Source organism: Heptranchias perlo, unplaced genomic scaffold (assembly GCF_035084215.1).
Source record: "Heptranchias perlo isolate sHepPer1 unplaced genomic scaffold, sHepPer1.hap1 HAP1_SCAFFOLD_343, whole genome shotgun sequence".
NCBI classification, from domain to species: domain Eukaryota; kingdom Metazoa; phylum Chordata; class Chondrichthyes; order Hexanchiformes; family Hexanchidae; genus Heptranchias; species Heptranchias perlo.
The window spans coordinates 110,001-120,000 of NW_027139355.1; positions in this window are offsets into that span (position 1 = coordinate 110,001).

The window sequence follows — 10,000 nt, forward strand, 5'->3', positions numbered from 1 at the left end:
AATAGTCGCCCAAGGGGGGTGATTGTGGGGTAGTGCCCGGGAGGGTGAGCTTTTAATTCGGCAGGAGGCATGTGGGGCCCTGGAGAACTCATCAACCTGTCAGTCAATGAGTTGTCACCAATGCAGTTGGTTAATGAGTTGCCAAATGTAAAGTTGGTTAATCAGTTGCCAAATATAAATTTGGTTAATGAGTTGCCACTTCAACTTTTCACTGCGGTTGGTTACAGTTAGTGTTCTCGGGCTTAATAGTCGCCCAAGGGGGTGTATAGCGGTCGATGGCCGTTGTGGAGTGCGTTTATTGTGGGTTGATTTTGACTTTGCCTCGCTGGTGGAATTTGTGGGAGGCAGGCAAGGGGATTGGTGTGGGTTGGTTGGCCGGAAGGGAGCTGCTTGCATTGGGGTGTTATCCTGACTTTGTTTCGCTGGTGAGAGTAGGCAGCGGCAGGCAGGCAAGCGGAATGTCGTGTGGGGTGCAGTGAGAGGTTGTAATGACGCTGCTTTGCAGCTGACCATGTGCCCTGATTTGTGACGCCCGTTTGGAGGCTGATATCTGAGGAAGGCCGAGGCCGATTTCCTCCGGGTATGGCTCGTTGCGTGCGGCAGGGGGAGGCGCAGCGTACGGTACCGAGCACTCGGAGGTGCGGTGCTGCCCGCCGGAGTGACAGCGAAAGGCTGCGCACCGCTTTCCGCCTGGTAACTCGGCGTCCGTGAGACCGACCGACTCCGCTTTAGCGCCGGAGCTAGAGTGGGGCAAGGGGCACGTTTGGGTACCGGAACGATCACGTTCGCATACCGGGAAGTCGAGTGCCGGGCCGCTGAAAGCGAGCAGGGTGCCACCGCTCGGGGCCCCGGTTTGTCCGTCCCACCCGGAGGCCCATATCTCCGGAAGGCACAGGCCGATTTCCACCGGGTATGGCTCGTTGTGTGCGGCCGGACCAGGCGCAGCGGACGGTACCGAGCACTCGGAGGTCGGGCGCTGCCCGCCGGAGGTACAGCGAAAGGCTGCAAACCACTTTCCGCCTGGTAACTCGGCGTCTGTGAGACCGACCGACTCCGCTTTACCGCCGGAGCTAGAGTGGGGCAAGGGGCACCGTTGGGTACTGGAACGATCACGTTCGCACACCGGGAAGTCGAGTGCCGGGTCTCGAAACGGAGCCGGGTCGGCCCAATTTAAAACGGAGAATAGAGTGCTGCCCTCTGCGGGTGAAAACCTGGAAGTACGTTGGTTAATGATTTCCAGTTCACCCCGCTTGGTCAGGCCCACTCGGAGGCGGATAACTCCGGAACGCCGAGGCCGATTTCCTCCGGGTATGGCTCGTTGCGTGCGGCAGGAGGAGGCGCAGCGTACGGTACCGAGCACTCGGAGGTGCGGTGCTGCCCGCCGGAGTGACAGCGAAAGGCTGCGCACCGCTTTCCGCCTGGTAACTCGGCGTCTGTGAGACCGACCGACTCCGCTTTACCGCCGGAGCTAGAGTGGGGCAAGGGGCACCGTTGGGTACCGGAACGATCACGTTCGCACACCGTGAAGTCGAGTGCCGGGCCGCTGAAAGCGAGCAGGGTGCCACCGCTCGGGGCCCCGGTTTGTCCGTCCCACCCGGAGGCCCATATCTCCGGAAGGCACAGGCCGATTTCCTCCGGGTATGGCTCGTTGTATGCGGCCGGACCAGGCGCAGCGGACGGTACCGAGCACTCGGAGGTCCGGCGCTGCCCGCCGGAGGTACAGCGAAAGGCTGCAAACCACTTTCCGCCGCCTCCCTCCGCGGGCGTGAGACCGACGGTCATCGGGTTTGGTTCCGCGGCTCGAGCAGGACGAGGGGCAGCGAACGGTACCGGAACGAACCCGGTCGCACACCGGGAAGTCGAGTGCCGGGTCTCGAAACGGAGCCGGGTCGGCCCAGTTTAAAACGGAGAAGAGAGTGCTGCCCTCTGCGGGTGAAAACCTGGAAGTACGTTGGTTAATGATTTCCAGTTCACCCCGCTTGGTCAGGCCCACTCGGAGGCGGATAACTCCGGAACGCCGAGGCCGATTTCCTCCGGGTATGGCTCGTTGCGTGCGGCAGGAGGAGGCGCAGCGTACGGTACCGAGCACTCGGAGGTGCGGTGCTGCCCGCCGGAGTGACAGCGAAAGGCTGCGCACCGCTTTCCGCCTGCTAACTCGGCGTCCGTGAGACCGACCGACTCCGCTTTAGCACCGGAGCTAGAGTGGGGCAAGGGGCACCGAAGGGTACCGGAACGATCACGTTCGCATACCGGGAAGTCGAGTGCCGGGCCGCTGAAAGCGAGCAGGGTGCCACCGACTCGTCGGGCCAACTCGGAGGCTGATATCTCAGGAAGGCCGAGGCCGATTTCCTCCGGGTATGGCTTGTTGCGTGCGGCAGGAGGAGGCGCAGCGTACGGTACCGAGCACTCGGAGGTGCGATGCTGCCCGCCGGAGTGACAGCGAAAGGCTGCGCACCGCTTTCCGCCTGGTAACTCGGCGTCCGTGAGACCGACCGACTCCGCTTTAGCGCCGGAGCTAGAGTGGGGCAAGGGGCACGTTTGGGTACCGGAACGATCACGTTCGCATACCGGGAAGTCGAGTGCCGGGCCGCTGAAAGCGAGCAGGGTGCCACCGACTCGTCGGGCCCACTCGGAGGCTGATATCTCAGGAAGGCCGAGGCCGATTTCCTCCGGGTATGGCTCGTTGCGTGCGGCAGGAGGCGGCGCAGCGTACGGTACCGAGCACTGGGAGGTGCGATGCTGCCCGCCGGAGTGACAGCGAAAGGCTGCGCACCGCTTTCCGCCTGCTAACTCGGCGTCCGTGAGACCGACCGACTTCGCTTTACCGCCGGAGCTAGAGTGGGGCAAGAGGCACGGTTGGGTACCGGAACGATCACGTTCGCACACCGGGAAGTCGAGTGCCGGGTCTCGAAACGGAGCCGGGTCGGCCCAATTTAAAACGGAGAATAGAGTGCTGCCCTCTGCGGGTGAAAACCTGGAAGTACGTTGGTTAATGATTTCCAGTTCACCCCGCTTGGTCAGGCCCACTCGGAGGCGGATAACTCCGGAACGCCGAGGCCGATTTCCTCCGGGTATGGCTCGTTGCGTGCGGCAGGAGGCGGCGCAGCGTACGGTACCGAGCACTCGGAGATGCGGTGCAGCCCGCCGGAGTGACAGCGAAAGGCTGCGCACCGCTTTCCGCCTGCTAACTCGGCGTCCGTGAGACCGACCGACTTCGCTTTACCGCCGGAGCTAGAGTGGGGCAAGGGGCACGGTTGAGTACCGGAAGGATGACGTTCGCACACCGGGAAGTCGAGTGCCGGGCCGCTGAAAGCGAGCAGGGTGCCACCGCTCGGGGCCCCGGTTTGTCCGTCCCACCCGGAGGCCCATATCTCCGGAAGGCACAGGCCGATTTCCACCGGGTATGGCTCGTTGTGTGCGGCCGGACCAGGCGCAGCGGACGGTACCGAGCACTCGGAGGTCGGGCGCTGCCCGCCGGAGGTACAGCGAAAGGCTGCAAACCACTTTCCGCCGCCTCCCTCCGCGGGCGTGAGACCGACGGTCGTCGGGTTTAGTTCCGCGGCTAGAGCAGGACGAGGGGCAGCGAACGGTACCGGAACGAACCCGGTCGCACACCGGGAAGTCGAGTGCCGGGTCTCGAAACGGAGCCGGGTCGGCCCAGTTTAAAACGGAGAAGAGAGTGCTGCCCTCTGCGGGTGAAAACATGGAAGTACGTTGGTTAATGATTTCCAGTTCACCCCGCTTGGTCAGGCCCACTCGGAGGCGGATAACTCCGGAACGCCGAGGCCGATTTCCTCCGGGTATGGCTCGTTGCGTGCGGCAGGAGGAGGCGCAGCGTTCGGTACCGAGCACTCGGAGGTGCGGTGCTGCCCGCCGGAGTGACAGCGAAAGGCTGCGCACCCCTTTCCGCCTGCTAACTCGGCGTCCGTGAGACCGACCGACTCCGCTTTAGCACCGGAGCTAGAGTGGGGCAAGGGGCACCGAAGGGTACCGGAACGATGACGTTCGCACACCGGGAAGTCGAGTGCCGGGCCGCCGAAAGCGAGCAGGGTGCCACCGCTCGGGGCCCCGGTTTGTCCGTCCCACCCGGAGGCCCATATCTCCGGAAGGCACAGGCCGATTTCCTCCGGGTATGGCTCGTTGTGTGCGGCCGGACCAGGCGCAGCGGACGGTACCGAGCACTCGGAGGTCGGGCGCTGCCCGCCGGAGGTACAGCGAAAGGCTGCAAACCACTTTCCGCCGCCTCCCTCCGCGGGCGTGAGACCGACGGTCGTCGGGTTTAGTTCCGCGGCTAGAGCAGGACGAGGGGCAGCGAACGGTACCGGAACGAACCCGGTCGCACACCGGGAAGTCGAGTGCCGGGTCTCGAAACGGAGCCGGGTCGGCCCAGTTTAAAACGGAGAAGAGAGTGCTGCCCTCTGCGGGTGAAAACATGGAAGTACGTTGGTTAATGATTTCCAGTTCACCCCGCTTGGTCAGGCCCACTCGGAGGCGGATAACTCCGGAACGCCGAGGCCGATTTCCTCCGGGTATGGCTCGTTGCGTGCGGCAGGAGGAGGCGCAGCGTTCGGTACCGAGCACTCGGAGGTGCGGTGCTGCCCGCCGGAGTGACAGCGAAAGGCTGCGCACCCCTTTCCGCCTGCTAACTCGGCGTCCGTGAGACCGACCGACTCCGCTTTAGCACCGGAGCTAGAGTGGGGCAAGGGGCACCGAAGGGTACCGGAACGATGACGTTCGCACACCGGGAAGTCGAGTGCCGGGCCGCCGAAAGCGAGCAGGGTGCCACCGCTCGGGGCCCCGGTTTGTCCGTCCCACCCGGAGGCCCATATCTCCGGAAGGCACAGGCCGATTTCCTCCGGGTATGGCTCGTTGCGTGCGGCCGGACCAGGCGCAGCGGACGGTACCGAGCACTCGGAGGTCGGGCGCTGCCCGCCGGAGGTACAGCGAAAGGCTGCAAACCACTTTCCGCCGCCTCCCTCCGCGGGCGTGAGACCGACGGTCGTCGGGTTTGTTTCCGCGGCTAGAGCAGGACGAGGGGCAGCGAACGGTACCGGAAGGAACCCGGTCGCACACCGGGAAGTCGACTAGCGGGCCGCCGAAAGCGAGCACGGGGCCCCGGTTTGTCCGTCCCACCCGGAGGCCCATATCTCTGGAAGGCACAGGCCGATTTCCACCGGGTATGGCTCGTTGTGTGCGGCAGGACCAGGCGCAGCGGACGGTACCGAGCACTCGGAGGTCGGGCGCTGCCCGCCGGAGGTACAGCGAAAGGCTGCAAACCACTTTCCGCCACCTCCCTCCGCGGGCGTGAGACCGACGGTCGTCGGGTTTGTCTCCGCGGCTAGAGCAGGACGAGGGGCAGCGAACGGTACCGGAACGAACCCGGTCGCACACCGGGAAGTCGACCAGCGGGCCGCCGAAAGCGTGCTCGGGTCCCCGGTTTGTCTGTCCCACCCGGAGGCTGATATCTGAGGAAGTCCGAGGCCGATTTCCTCCGGCTAACTCGGCGGGCAATGTGTCCCCCCCCCCACCATCTTCGGCTGATTACCGTGGCTGGACCGGATCAAGGAGCAACGGAACCGTGCCAGAACGACGTCGGTCGGACGGCGTGAACTGATAGTGCCGAGGCCGGAAACCGAGCCGGAAATGTGCACCGATTTATTGGTCCCACTCGCAGGCCCATATCTCCGGAAGGCCGAGGCCGATTTCCTCCGGGTATGGTTCGCTGCGTGCAGCCGGAAGGGGAGCAGCGGACGGCACTGAGCAGCCGGAGGTGCGGCGCTGCCCGCCGGAGCTGCAAGCGAAAGGCTGCGCACCGCTTTCCGCTGGCTAACTCGGCGGCCGTCAGGCCGACCGACTCCGCTTCAGCACGGGAGCTGGAGTCGGGCAAGGGGCACCGAAGGGTACCGGAAGGATCACGTTCGGACACCGGGAAGTCGAGTGCCGGGCCGCCGAAAGCGAGCTCGGGGCCCCGGTTTGTCCGTCCCACCCGGAGGCCCATATCTCGAGAAGGCACAGGCCGATTTCCTCCGGGTTTGGCTCGCTGCGTGCGGCCGGACGAGGCGCAGCGAACGGTACCGAGCACTCGGAGGTGCGGCGCTGCCCGCCGGAGGTACAGCGAAAGGCTGCAAACCGCTTTCCGCCTCCTCTCCCCTCGGGCGTGAGACCGACGGTCGTCTGGTTTGCTTCCGCGGCAAGAGCAGGACGAGGGGCACCGAGCGGTACCAGAACGAACCCGGTCGCACACCGGGATGTCGAGTGCCCGGCCCAAACCCGCTACCCCCCCCCCACCCGAAAGCGAGCCACGGTTTGTGGATTAAAAGTGAAGCGGCAAAGATTTGTAAAACAGCGTGAAATGATGAACCAGAAGCCCAAAGTAATGGTGGGAATAAAAGTTCCGAAATGTGAAATGGTGAACCAGAAGTTGTGTGAACTGTTTAACCCAAAGTGGCAAAAATGGATTAAAAGGGGTGAAATGATCGACCGCAAAGCAGGGCAAGCATTAAACAAAAGCAGCAGCATTTTTTAAAAAGGGACAAATGGTTTACCAGAATCCCAAAAGAATGCTCAGAGACTTAAGTGCCAAAGGGGAAATGGTTAACCAGTAGCTGGGTGAACTGTTTAACCAAAAGTGGGAAAAAGGATTAAAAGGGGTGAAATGATTAACCAGAAGGCGAAAGCAATGTGCCGCGTCAAAGTCCTAAAGGGGAAAAGGTTGACCATAAAGCAGGGAAATGATTAAACCAAAGCAGAAAAATTCAGTAAAAAGGGGCAAATGGTTAACCAGAAGTTGGGTGAACTGCTTAACCAAAAGTGGGAAAGAGGATTAAAAGGGGAGAAATGTTGAACCAGATGTCGAAAACAATGCGCGGCGATGAAGTCTGAAAGAGGAAAAGGTTGACCGCAAAGCAGGGAAAGGATTAAACAGAAGCAGCAATATCTTTTAAAAAGGGACAAATGGTGAACCAGAATCCCAAAAGAATGCTCAGAGACTTAAGTCCCAAAGGGGCAAATGGTTAACCAGAAGCTGGGTGAACTGTTTAACCAAAAGTGGGAAAAAGGATTAAAAGGGGTGAAATGATTAACCAGAAGGCGAAAGCAAAGTGCGGCGGCGAAGTCCTAAAGGAGAAAAGGTTGACCAGAAAGCAGGGAAACGATTAAACAAAAGCGGCAACATTTTTTAAAAAGTGGCAAATGGTTAACCAGAATCCCAAAATAATGCTCAGAGACTTAAGTCCCAAAGGGGCAAATGGTTAACCAGAAGCTGGGTGAACTGTTTAACCAAAAGTGGGAAAAAGGATTAAAATGTTGTGAAATGATTAACCAGAAGGCGAAAGCAAAGTGCGGCGGCGAAGTCCTAAAGGGGAAAAGGTTGACCATAAAGCAGGGAAATGATTAAACAAAAGCAGAAAAATTCAGTAAGAAGGGGCAAATGGTTAACCAGAAGCTGGTTGAACTGCTTAACCAAAAGTGGCAAAAAGGATTGAAAGGGGAGAAATGTTTAACCGGATGTCGTAAACAAGGTGCGGCGATGAAGTCGGAAAGAGGAAAAGGTTGACCAGAAAGCAGGGAAAGCATTAAACAAAAGCAGCAACATTTTTTAAAAAGTGGCAAATGGTTAACCAGAATCCCAAAAGAATGCTCAGAGACTTAAGTCCCAAAGGGGAAATGGTGAACCAGAAGCTGGGTGAACTGGTGAACCAAAAGTGGGAAAAAGGATTAAAAGGGGAGAAATGTTTAACCAGAAGGCAAAAGCAAAGTGCGGCGGCGAAGTCCAAAAGGGGAAAAGGTTGACAAGAAAGCAGGGAAATGATTAAACCAAAGCGGAAAAATTCAGTAAAATGGGGCAAATGGTTAACCAGAAGCTGGGTGAAATGGTTAACCAAAAGTGGCAAAAAAAGATTTAAAGGGGAAAAATGATTAACCAGAAGTCGACAACAATGCGCGGCGATGAAGTCTGAAAGGGGAAAAGGTTGACCACATAGCAGGGAAACGATTAAACAAAAGCGGCAAAATTTTTAAAAAAGTGGCAAATGATTAACCAGAATCCCAAAAGAATGCTCAGGGACTAAGTCCCAAAGGGGAAATGGTTAACCAGAAGCTGGGGGAAATGGTTAACCAAAAGTTGCAAAAATGATTAAAAGGGGTGAAATGATCAACCAGAAGTCGAAAATTATGTGCGGCGGTGAAGTCTGAAAGAGGGAAAGGTTGACCAGAAAGCATTAAACAAAAGTGGCAACATTTTAAAAAAATTGGCAAATGGTTAACCAGAATCCCAAAAGAATGCTCAGAGACTAAGTCCCAAAGGGGAAATGGTTAACCAGAAGCTGGGGGAAATGGTTAACCAAAAGTTGCAAAAATGATTAAAAGGGGTGAAATGATTAACCAGGAGGCTAAAGCAATGTGCTGCGGTGAAGTCCTAAAGGGGAAAAGGTTGACCAGAAAGCAGGGAAAGCATTAAACAAAAGCGGCAACATTTTTTAAAAAGTGGCAAATGATTAACCAGAATCCCAAAAGAATGCTCAGAGACCAAGTCCCAAAGGGGAAATGGTTAACCAGAAGCTGGGGGAAATGGTTAACCAAAAGTTGCAAAAATGATTAAAAGGGGTGAAATGATTAACCAGGAGGCTGAAGCAATGTGCCGCGGTGAAGTCCTAAAGGGGAAAAGGTTGACCACAAAGCAGGGAAAGCATTAAACAAAAGCGGCAACATTTTTAAAAAAGTGGCAAATGATTAACCAGAATCCCAAAAGAATGCTCAGAGACTAAGTCCCAAAGGGGAAATGGTTAACCAGAAGCTGGGGGAAATGGTTAACCAAAAGTTGCAAAAATGATTAAAAGGGGTGAAATGATTAACCAGGAGGCTAAAGCAATGTGCCGCGGTGAAGTCTGAAAGAGGGAAAGGTTGACCAGAAAGCATTAAACAAAAGTGGCAACATTTTTAAAAAATTGGCAAATGGTTAACCAGAATCCCAAAAGAATGCTCAGAGACTAAGTCCCAAAGGGGAAATGGTTAACCAGAAGCTGGGGGAAATGGTTAACCAAAAGTTGCAAAAATGATTAAAAGGGGTGAAATGATTAACCAGGAGGCTAAAGCAATGTGCCGCGGTGAAGTCCTAAAGGGGAAAAGGTTGACCAGAAAGCAGGGAAAGCATTAAACAAAAGCGGCAACATTTTTTAAAAAGTGGCAAATGGTTAACCAGAATCCCAAAAGAATGCTCAGAGACCAAGTCCCAAAGGGGAAATGGTTAACCAGAAGCTGGGGGAAATGGTTAACCAAAAGTTGCAAAAATGATTAAAAGGGGTGAAATGATTAACCAGGAGGCTGAAGCAATGTGCCGCGGTGAAGTCTGAAAGAGGGAAAGGTTGACCAGAAAGCATTAAACAAAAGCGGCAACATTTTTTAAAAAGTGGCAAATGATTAACCAGAATCCCAAAAGAATGCTCAGAGACTAAGTCCCAAAGGGGAAATGGTTAACCAGAAGCTGGGGGAAATGGTTAACCAAAAGTTGCAAAAATGATTAAAAGGGGTGAAATGATCAACCAGAAGTCGAAAATAATGTGCGGCGATGAAGTCCTAAGGGGCAAAAGTCACCCAGAAGGCAGGGAAATGATCAAACGAAAGCAGCCAAAAAATTATTAAAAGAGGGGAACTGATGAACCAAAAGATGAGAAACGGCCCGCAGAGACTAAGTCCAAAACGGGAACTGGTGAACCGGAAATGATTAACCAAAAACTAAGTCCGAAGAGGGAACTGGTAAACCAGAACTGAGTAACCCGATTTTTAAAATTAATTATAAATGGGGAAACGATTGAGCAAAAGGCGGAAATTAAGTCACAGGGACCATGTCCGAAAGGGCAAGAGGTTACCCCGTAGGGGGCATTCGTCAACTCAATCTGAAAACTTTGGAGGCAAATCTGACCAAAATGCGGAAATCGGACCACACCGCGAGGGGCGCCATTCGACGGGGCAGGGTTAGACGCGTCGAACGGTACCTGAAGGT